The following is a 10,931-nucleotide window of genomic DNA, read 5'->3' on the forward strand; positions in this document are numbered from 1 at the left end:
CCATCCTTGAATATTCGAGAGAAGGAAAGTTACTAACTCCAGGTTAGGTGGAATTGCTACTTTGACTCTTGACTTAGAATAAGCTTACTATCTCATAGAAGCCCCATATTGTCTAATACTAGCTTCTGTTAATGCAGATAGCCTTCATCTCTCCTTCTGAATATTCTTAGTTGGTGTCATTTAAACTCATCTACATACTATATTACTAAAAAAATTTGGGCTCTTAACACACTGATACGGCATGTCAAAATAACAAGGGATATCTATGTACATTTCATTAAGAAAAATGTTAGGGGCACCTGTGTGGCTCAGTCTGTTAAGCATCTGTCTTTGGCTGAAATCATGATCCCAGGTTCCTGGGATTGAGCCCCAAGATGGGCTCCCTGCTTCAGGGACACTGTGCTTATCCCTTTCCCTGTGGCCCTTCCCCACCCCTGCTCATGCTCTCTCTTTCTTTCTCTCTCAAATAAATAAATTTTTAAAATCTGAAAAAAAAAAGAAAGAAAGAAATTAAGTCTTCTATCTATTTTAACATGGTAAATTACATTAATCTAATGCCTTCATCACCTTCCAAAAGAATCAGAAGGTGGACACTTACCATCTCATATGTGCTTTTAGCAGCCTCTATGCTCCATTAGGCATATATTATACATAGTAGAATTAGAATTTCAGCTGTTCTTTGGCCAAGGCAATTATTTGCCAGACAGAGATACTTAAATCCCAAGAGAATAGTTGGTTTCTTCAGGCTGGCCTTATGAGTTTCTATTTAATTGTTACTCCTATCCAAGACTTGGGTTATTTTACCAGTGTATCATAAATAAATACAATCAATGTGTCCTCTAACCATTCATTATATAGATATGTTTCAGAGATAAGTATTGGTTCTTTATATAGAATAAATAGTCAAGGAGAAAATATGTTTGTACTATACCATATTATCAGGGGAATACTTATAGGGCGAGGTAAAAAGTTCCTATATTTCTTACAAAAAAAACAAAAAAAAAACAAAAAAATAAAAACAGATTAAGATCTTAATGCAGGTTTCATTATCAAGTTTACCCGTGAATGAAAATGTCTTACTTCTTCAGACGAATCAGCTCCCTGGGAAAAAAGTAAAAAATAATAATGAACACCTTCATTTTATAACTTGAAATTGAGTATAAAAAATGTACCAAGCTGCCTTAATTATGATTAAATAAAATGAAGAAAAAAGGCTTCATGACTGATAAACTAAACTAGTTTTTTTGTTTGTTTAATGACATTTTTAAAATGAGTGGAGTAGATTTTTGCTGTAATTAGTTTTCTATATTCTAGTATCAACTCCCTCTGGTGCAATTTTTTTGCGTGTATGAAAGGAAGGAAAATCTGCAATGTGTGAATGGGACAGATATTGAAAACCTAAGCTTCAGAGTTGCTCAAAACATATGTGTCTGTGTTTTTTTATAAGGATATGTTTTATATAGGTTAAGAGCTACTTATATTTAAATACTGTATGTACTAAAAAGAGTCTGGTACTATTTTTTTCTCTGTTCTTAGATTTTTATTTTTTACACTTCTGTCCTTTTATTAAAAAATAAAATGATATACTGTGATGCCATAAACAACTGTTTTGATACATCCACTAGAACTTGTCTGATTAGTTAAAGAAGTATAATTATTTCTTTAAAAAAAAATTATTTATTTATCTAATTGCCAGAGAGAGTGAGAGGGCAAGCACACAAGCAAGGGGGAGAGATAGGGGGAGAGGCAGAGGGAGAAGCAGGCTCCATGCTGAGCAAGGAGCCTAATGTGGGACCCAGGACCCTGAGATCAACCTGAGGTGAAGGCAGATGGTTAACTGAAAGCTACCCAGTCATCCTAATTTCTTGAAGAATTTGTAAGTAGCTAGAAACAAAGAATTCCAAAACAAAAAGAACATTATTTGAACAGAATAAGAAACAAAGGTAGGAGGGGAGCAATGAGGAGGAAGTGGGAGTAAGGGGGAGGATTAGGGGAAGGACAAAAGTAGGAGGCTGACTAGGAGGACAGGAATCCTTTCCCTCTTTCCTGTTTCCTCCTAACCTTTCCTGAAGAGGTTAGGAGGTGGGGAGGAGGAAGGAAAAGGCAAAAAGGAGGAGGCAGAGGTGGTGCAAGCCAAGAGAGAGGGGAAGAAGGAAAGGAGGAGGTTGAGCAGAGGAAGGGAGGGATGGTTGGAAAGTGGAGGAGGAAGTGGAGGAGGGAGAAAGCTTCAGACAGGTCAGGTTTTACCTGGTGACATACAAGTAAATGACAATACAGGCAGGAGCTCCTGATATTTGGTTGGTCTGAAATTATAATATTAATGTGTCCTTTATCAGCCTCTCAGTCCCACATCTTTGAGGCACTCTTTTAAAAAATTTCATTTTTACATACTGGTGCCCTGTGAGTTTAGTGTCCATGTGCACTTAGTGTGTGTGTGTCCTTGTGTGTTTAGTACATGTGTATGTGTGTATGTATGTGAGCGTGTATACCTAGGATTTATTCTAAATCCCTAATGAACTTATCTAGGTTAATTGAAGGAAATTGCCCATATAAAAACATTAAAATCTATAAAGCCGTGATCAGGAAAATACAAACAATGGCCAGAACACAAGAAATAAAGAGAATCTTTGGATAACTACCAAGAACATATTATTCAAAATTTCCTGATATACTTACGATCATGGCAACCATGAGAACCATGATAAAGGCAAAGACAAAGATCTTCATATTTGACTGAGTCCTGTGAAATCATATATGAAAATCAGTAGCGTATTCATTCCTGCTTTTACAAGTCAAACATTTATTGATCAAACTATGCTCCAAAGCCTTGGGAAACATACAGGAAAGAAAAAGACAATGGAAACACATTGCCTGACATCAGGGAACTTAGAACTGGTAGGGGATGTTGCTAAATAAAGATAAGTGCTGTGATTTGGAAATAAAGTGCTATAGAAACACCCAAAAGGGACTACTTGAAGAGACCATGAGAATGAGTGCATTAAAGCAAAGCAAAACCTAAGGTTGTGCTAGATTATGTAGGATAAGTAAGGAGAAGTGTTGGGAGCCAATCGAGAATGACAAAGGAGGGGGAGGATAACGTGCTGGAAGTGACATCCTTCAGTATGTAGGGGGGACAGTGACAGAGTCAGGCTGGCCCCTTAAATTGTTGTAAGATTATGGGGCTCACAGAATGACATGAGGAGAGTTAAGGCAGAGTATAAAGAAATGTTTAGAAGATAGATTGATAAACAATAGGGACTGGTTTCATAACAGAGTGTGTGAAAACAAGCCAGATTTCAGGCTTGAAAATGAATGATATTTGGAAGGGAAAAATCAAATTGAAAAGTTTTAGGGACAATATCTGTAGATACTTTGAGAAATTGAATCGGTAAAAGTAATTTATTCTCCATATTATCTCCTTCAACTAAATTAATGTGATCTGGGATTATTTGACATGTATTTGTAATTCTCTGTATACAAGTGAACACAATTTTATTGCTGTAGAAGAAGTAAAGTAGATTATTTCTGAATTGAAGACATAGATATAAAAATTTTCAAACTATAAGGTAAATAATAGGCAAAGGCTTTTTTTTTCAACCACCAGTTTTGATAGAACATTAAAGTAACAACTTATGTCTAGAAATAGAAGAAACTGTTCTGTTAAATAGCTCTAAATTTACTTTAACATATGAAGCAGAACTCAGGGATGATGGCACTTTCCTTGCTCCTTATCTGCTTGTTTGGTCTCATTAGTGTAAGCTCAGGACTGTGGCATTTGATAGCTTATGGAATTAAATATTTCTTGGTGAAGTTTTTCTATCATCTATTATGTAAACCAAATATTCAGTCATGTTATGATACAAAATAGGATGTAACTTTTATCATTGTTTCTACCTGGCAGCTTATTGAAAGTAGAAGATTGAAATTCACAGAAAGTGATCTTCCATAGACAGATAAATAGGTAGTTAGTTAGCTAGCTAGACTGATTGGTTTAGGAGTTTGAAAAAATATATCCCAAAGAACACAATGAAAAAAGTCTGAGATATTACAAACTTTTTTTCCAGCCAAATTACAATAAAATGAAAATGGGATAAGAAAGTGAACATTATTAAAATGAAATAGTACCTTATACAATGTTAACTATGCAGAAAAAAAACCCTATTTTGAATGATGAAAATGACAATGAGAAGGTTATGGAAAATGAATTAGAGCTGGGAATAAAGTAACTTTTAAAAAAGGTAACTTTAAACTCTGAAATAAACATATTTGCCAAAAGAGAGCTGACACTCTTCAGAGACCATTTTCTCACAAAATTTAAGTTAAAGGTAAAAGTAACTCTTAACAAAGTTGATGTCATGAATTTAGTCAAGGATAAAAGGCTTTTAGACAATCCCACCAGCAGAGATGATGGAGCACATTTCCTTCTTCTTTCCACATCGTTCTCTTTGTAACATGATGCTGTCAATTCAGAGGCCCTGACATCCTGAACTCACCTTCAGATCTTCACATCAGGTCATTATGTCTTTGAATTGTTTCTTTATGAGAAATTATCAGTCAATAATATACATTTTATAAGTGGTTTTCAAGTTGTTCCAATGAACAAAAGATTAAAATAAGACAACATACTTGATCGTACATGAATGTATTACCTGTTATCCAAGATGAGACTCAAGAGTCAGAGACTGGAAGTCTGAAGCCCCAAGAGATGAGGTGCTTTTCCTGAACACTGATGTATTTAAGTACACTGAAATCCTCCATTTGTTTTTCTAAATCATGTCAAATATGAGATCTTATTATTGAATTGAAAATAATGCCCAAAACCTGTCCCCACAGAAACCAAGATAAACTGAACATGCTGATTTTACAATAGAAGATTGTAAAGCAGATGCCCAGGAAACAAATGGACCCACCAAATATTAATCCCAGTGTCAATGGGATTGTGAATAAGACAGAGAGAAATGGGAATGTGAATAAGACAGAGAGAAAAGTAAGTTGCAGTAAGCCAAGTGTAGAAATGATTGAAACATTAAAAATGTTTCCGAAGAGCACCATCTCCCTATTTCAACAAATGCATGTCCAAGATGGAACAACTCTATGCCAAAAATGATAACCACTTTATTAAAGCACTACTTGTGCTTAATAAGTGGTGACAATTGTCATAATAAAACTGGAATCTTCATTTACTTCATGCATGTTTCCTCTGAATTATTAAAGTGTGCTTTTCTTCTATTGACTTTAGCAAACTTTAAGTCTTAAAGTGTATCCAAAATTGGCCAAAATTCATTCATTCATTGAATACTGTAATTAATAAAATAATTCTTTTGAAATCAAATGGCCATAGATGCTTAGTCTACATATCTCACAAGTAGCTGGAGGCATATATTTTGGAATTTAATTTACTTCCTTTGAGCCTTTAGGGGCTCATGTTCCTCAGTGGGAGCCATATGTGTGTGCATGATTATACACTGGATAGAAGGAAAATTCCTTTTCATTTATTTTCTAGGGAAATTTGTATAATAATTCACCTTTTTGCCACCCGTTAAATAATTCGATGTCAGAACTGACATTAATTCTGTCAGAACTGAATATAAGGAAATCATTTTTAGGGTTTGTAAATATTATGTCTTAGCCCACTGTTACTCATAATGTGATACATGAAACTATCAGAATCAGAATCACGTGAGAGCTTGTGGAAGTGCTAATGAATAGACCCGCTTTCTAGATTCGTTGCATCAGAACCTTGGGGATACACTAGGAATCTCATTTTAACGGTATCCCCAGGCAATGATCTGTGTAGCATAACGTTTGAGAAACCGAATGATAGACTCAGTAATGTATTATTTGTCTAGAGATTAGGTCCCATAAATACAATTTAAGGTTTAATTTTTATCAAGTGTCTTAAGAAAATACTTATTAGGTGAATAATCTATGCTACATTTGAACCACCCATTAAAAATTACTGCTATTCTCTGGGTAATATACAAAACATACAAATGTTTTATAAGGCAAAAAAAAGAATTAGAGTCAAATTGATTTTAAATTATTTTGTATACTTTCATTGATTTCTAAGCCTTATAGATATATATTCTCTTCTCAAATGCAAAGCAAAACTAATCTTTAGTATATTCTCAATGGAAAAAAGATATATAGGGTTTAGTAAGTACTGAAATAAGTCTGATTTTAAAAAAGTAAAGGCCCTGCTTATTCATTTGGTATTGTCAGATGACTTCCTTTCTTGGTAAGTACTAGTTTTTCTTTGTAAGATTTTTTTGTCTCTCCCCTTCTGACTCTCACTTACATTTTTCTTTCACTATTACTTTATTGATTCATGTAAACAAGGTTACTTGGCACTATTCTAATAGATCTATGCAATTCATAATCTCATAAAGAAAAAGTGAACTAATTCTCCAAGGGCAGTACCAAAGAACATGAAGAAAGCCAAACAGCTAGGTAATAAAAATAGATAGATGTTAATATACACATGTACAATTAAACTTAACTCACCCATATTTTAGGTTGGACATCAAAATGTTGGCATTTTTCCACTCATCACTTCCTACTGTAACAAGATAGGAAGGATGGGGATTGTGTGTGAGTGTGGGAAACAAGAAGATGGAATCTAAACACTGGAATAACCTTCCTTTTGTTATGGTGCCATCCTCCAGGGACAGTAGTCATTTCAGAATATTGATGGACCAGAACATGACCTGACATTTTATAGTTAAGTAAAACAAATATCATTTCCTCTATAACCAACCAGTGTTCTGTTTGGAAAATTCCAGAGTTTACATTTACAAGGGAAACATTAATAAAGAACTATTGCTGTATCCCAAGTGTGGCATTAAATTGCTGGCATAAGTGTGCAAACAATGAATAGGATTTTATGGTGGTATTTTTGTTGGATTTTCCTTAGGCTTCTTCCTTCTCTTCTTTTTTTCTTATTGTCTTTATTTGTCTCATAACAAAATGGTTTATAGTCTAAACAAAATCCATAATGTTAATTTATTTAACTAAAGGACATCCAGTGTATATTCTTGTGTGAATTACTAAAATGTAGAAGGAATCTACAGTAGACTAGCAGATGTATAAAATGTATGAGTGACCTGGAAAAGAGGGTAATGAGAAACACTTTACATTTACAAAAATATAAAGAAATTTTAAAAAAGTAAGATATCTTAAGGGATCTCTTAGATAACATCAAGAAAATGAACATTTGCATTAGAAATGTCCCAGAAGAAGAAGAAGAGAGAGAATGGGGGAATTAAACTTACTTCAAGAAAGAATACCAAGTAAACATCCCTAATCTAGAGAAAGAAATGGACATCAGGTCCAAAGGAGATGAGTCCATACTGGTCAACACCAGGACACATAATAATTAAAATGTCAGATATAAAATATAAGAGAATTTTAAAAGCACCAAGAGAGAAGCAAATGTTACATATAAAGGAAACCCTATAGGGCTATTAGCTGATTGTTCAGCAGAAACTTTGTAGGCCAGGGGCGCCTGGGTGCCTCAGTGGGTTAAGCCTCTGCCTTCAGCTCAGGTCATGATCTCAGGGTCTTGGGATAGAGCCCTGCATTGGGCTCTCTGCTCAGCAGGGAGCCTGCTTCCTTCTCTCTCTCTGTCTGCCTCTCTGTCTCCTTGTGATCTTGCTCTCTCTGTCAAATAAATATATAAAACCTTTCAAAAAAAAAAGAAAGGCACTTTGTAGGCCAGAAAGGAGTTGCATGATCTATACAAAGTGCTGGAAGGAGAAGACTCACGACCAATCCCTGCAAGGTTATCATTCACAATGAAGGAGAGATAATTTCCCAAACAAACAAATGGCAAAGGAGTTTGTCAGCACCAAATTAGTTTTACAAGAAATAGTAAAGGGGCTTCTTTGAGTGTGAAAGAAATGGCCATAATTAGATGTAAAAAAAATGAATAAAAAGATGTAAAATATGACAGCATATACATAAAAAACAGAGTAGGGGGTTGAAATATTTTTTAGAATATGTTTGAACTTATATGATAATTAACTTATTAATATAGACTGCTGTATATTCAGGTTGTTGTATGCAATGCAGTTAAGCACAAACCGCAAACCTGCAAGAGATGCACAAAAAATGAGGACAAAAAAGCTAAATATATCACTACAGAAACCCATGAATCACAGAGAAGAAGAAAGGAAAAGGTGTGATGTATACACACACATTAGAATGTGTACACACACAGACAGAGAGGAATATTATACAACCATGAAAAGAATGAGATGTTGACATTTGCAACAACATGGATGGACCTAGAGGATATTATACTAAGTCAGACAGAGAAAGAAAAATCCCATCTGATTTTACTCATGTGTGAAATCTAAAATCAAAATAAATGAACATACAAAAAGTGGAATCAAACCTATAAATCAGAGAATAATCTGATTGTTCCAGGGGAAGGGGGCACATAACATGGATAATGAGTGAAAGGAGTGGTTGCTACAAGCTTCCAGTTATGGAATGAATAAGTCATGATAATAAAACACATAGCATAGGGAATAGAGTCAATGGCATTGTAGTAGCATATGGTGACAGATGGGAGCTACACTTGTGGTGAGCACAGTATAACATGTAAAGAGTTGTGTTGCTTTGTTGCACTCCTGAAACTAATGTAACATTGTGTGTCACATATACTCAAGTTTTTTAAAAAGAAAAGAAAAATTTGGCCTTTTGCTCCTATGGCATTTGTTATAGAGTGTATCTTTTTATCATAAAGAGGAAAGAGCCTTTCTTAATAACTTCAGTGCTATTGGTAATGGCAGAAGTATTGTCAGCTCATGGACTGCTGTATCTTCAGAATCTTATAATATGCCTGGTATGCAGTACAAACTCGATAAATATTAGTTAGATGAATAAATAAGTTTATAAGATGATTTTAGGCAGTACATGAATAGAAGTGTTTTTTTTTTAATTTTTGTTTATATTATTGTGTATCGAAAACTGTACATATAACTACATAGTAAACCTGTGACTTGGGTTATGATTATATGTTTCTTTTTAAAATAAACATGAACAGTGTAAGTTAAAAATATTCATTAAATACAGCCTAGATAGGAAATGCATTTGCCAAACATTCAAAACACCATGTTGGAGAAACACAGGCTTACAGTAATGGAACACATTCAATGACAAGATCTCTGTTACTTTAGAGACTTTGAGAAGTTCAGTGATGAGTGGAGCTAAGCAAGAATAAATCTCCCTTAATTTAATTATTCAGAGAAATTAGAAGAGATATTTCTGTTCATAGTTGAAAAATGTACATGTTTTAAGTTTGTTTCTACCTATTATTTAGACAGCAAACTACCTTATAAAAAGAAAACATTAATTTTTATTTGGTATGTACATATGAAAAAAGAATATATACACACGGACATACAATATTTATGTAAATACATACACATGTACTAGTGCCAAAACAAGTATGCGGACTTAACTCTTCGAATTGTAAGGATAGTATTAGAACACACACCCTTATATATTTCAGACTTCTGGGCAGTTCTGATGAACACTGGTTTTTCTCCTTAGGAAAAATGCAGAGTTTCACATAGAATGAAGTGTTGAACAGTGTAAGGCAATAAATTTTGCCCGACAAGGAAGGATGTCCACATTCTTCACCAACTCATATTTCTCTAAAATAAATTACATTTAATGTAAAAACTCAGAATGAAAAAATAAGTTTCCATTTTTATATAACATAAAAATGCTAACATTTACTTTCTGAGAGATTCTAGCAGACTGCTTAGATGAGCAAAATATTTTTTGATGACTTACTTTTTAATTATTTTCCGCATACCTGAAAGACACATAGAACCACAATCCTTATCTGAGTCTACAAATCCTACCAGCCTATTTAGTTACTGGCAAGTACCTAGGTTAAATAATATATTCTCTTTTATTTTATTATAATAAAAAAGAGACTTGACAAACTTAGAAGAAAATGTGAGTTCACGTGGATGCATTCTGTGGACAGGAGATTGAGGAAAAAACATACTCACAGTGCTTATACGTAACTAGGGAAATACAATAATAAGCAGAGAAAACCAGGAGACGATTGGGTCTGTCAGTCTATATTGGAAGCAGAAATTCAGGGTTGTATTAGAATATTTGGGCAATATAGGGGCAATTAAAATTCTTAAAATGGCAAGGTGATAGAAGAAGGAGTAAATTGAGGAAAGAGGCTAAGGTCCACACCTTACTGATCATCAACGTTAAGTCTGAGAAAAAGGAGTTGAGGCAAAACACATAGAGTAGGGGAAGGAAGGGAATCACAGGGAGACCTACTGACGGGTAAGATGGAATCAAGAGGACCAACTGCAGTAGTGTCTTTGGGAGCAAGCTCCAATTACCTCTGTGCATTGTTATTAATAATTATGAGATTAATTGAGATAATGCATATTAGTCACTTTGCACATAATAGATGTCCAGTATATGTTACTTGTTATTAACATTATTACTACTTTCACCTCAACCATTCCTACTAAAATGAATACTTTTGGTAGGGAGTAAAAAGGAGAGAAAAGACGATGGCTCTGGAGTAGAAGATCAGCATACCTTTGGGACTAGAAAGGGAAAGTCAGTGTCCAGTGAGATCATTAGAGAAGGTTACACGGGGAGTTGGATGTTTATGAGAAATGGATTGGGTATTCTTTTTGATGGAGAAAGGGTAATGCTTTTCTAAGAATGAGGGAAGGGTAGGTCATTAAAGCCTTGAGGAGAGTAATGAAGCTACCAACATTTTGGGGGAACAAAAAAGAAAATACAGCTACCTCTCACTCCAGCAAAGAAGTGTTTGCAAGAAGTTTCGAATACCCAGTAAAGTATAGAAAACATAAATAGACAAAGAGGAAAATTGTATGATTAGGAGATTTTGGGTTTTTACCCTTTAGAATTTAACTGCC

At 34.4% G+C, this 10,931-nt stretch overlaps 1 long non-coding RNA gene across 1 annotated transcript; it reads right to left on the reverse strand.

Annotated features, from left to right (window-relative positions):
* Positions 1–953: 953 nt before the first annotated feature.
* On the reverse strand, positions 954–4,736 carry LOC116871299. The gene is made up of 4 exons (XR_004383368.1): positions 4,650–4,736; positions 2,677–2,740; positions 1,081–1,101; positions 954–981 (listed from the first exon to the last, which is right to left on the reverse strand). It is a non-coding gene; the product is annotated as an uncharacterized LOC116871299 (long non-coding RNA).
* Positions 4,737–10,931: the final 6,195 nt, after the last annotated feature.

Source organism: Lontra canadensis, unplaced genomic scaffold (assembly GCF_010015895.1).
Source record: "Lontra canadensis isolate GAN:19392208 unplaced genomic scaffold, GSC_riverotter_1.0 scaffold1, whole genome shotgun sequence".
In the NCBI taxonomy this organism is placed as follows: domain Eukaryota; kingdom Metazoa; phylum Chordata; class Mammalia; order Carnivora; family Mustelidae; genus Lontra; species Lontra canadensis.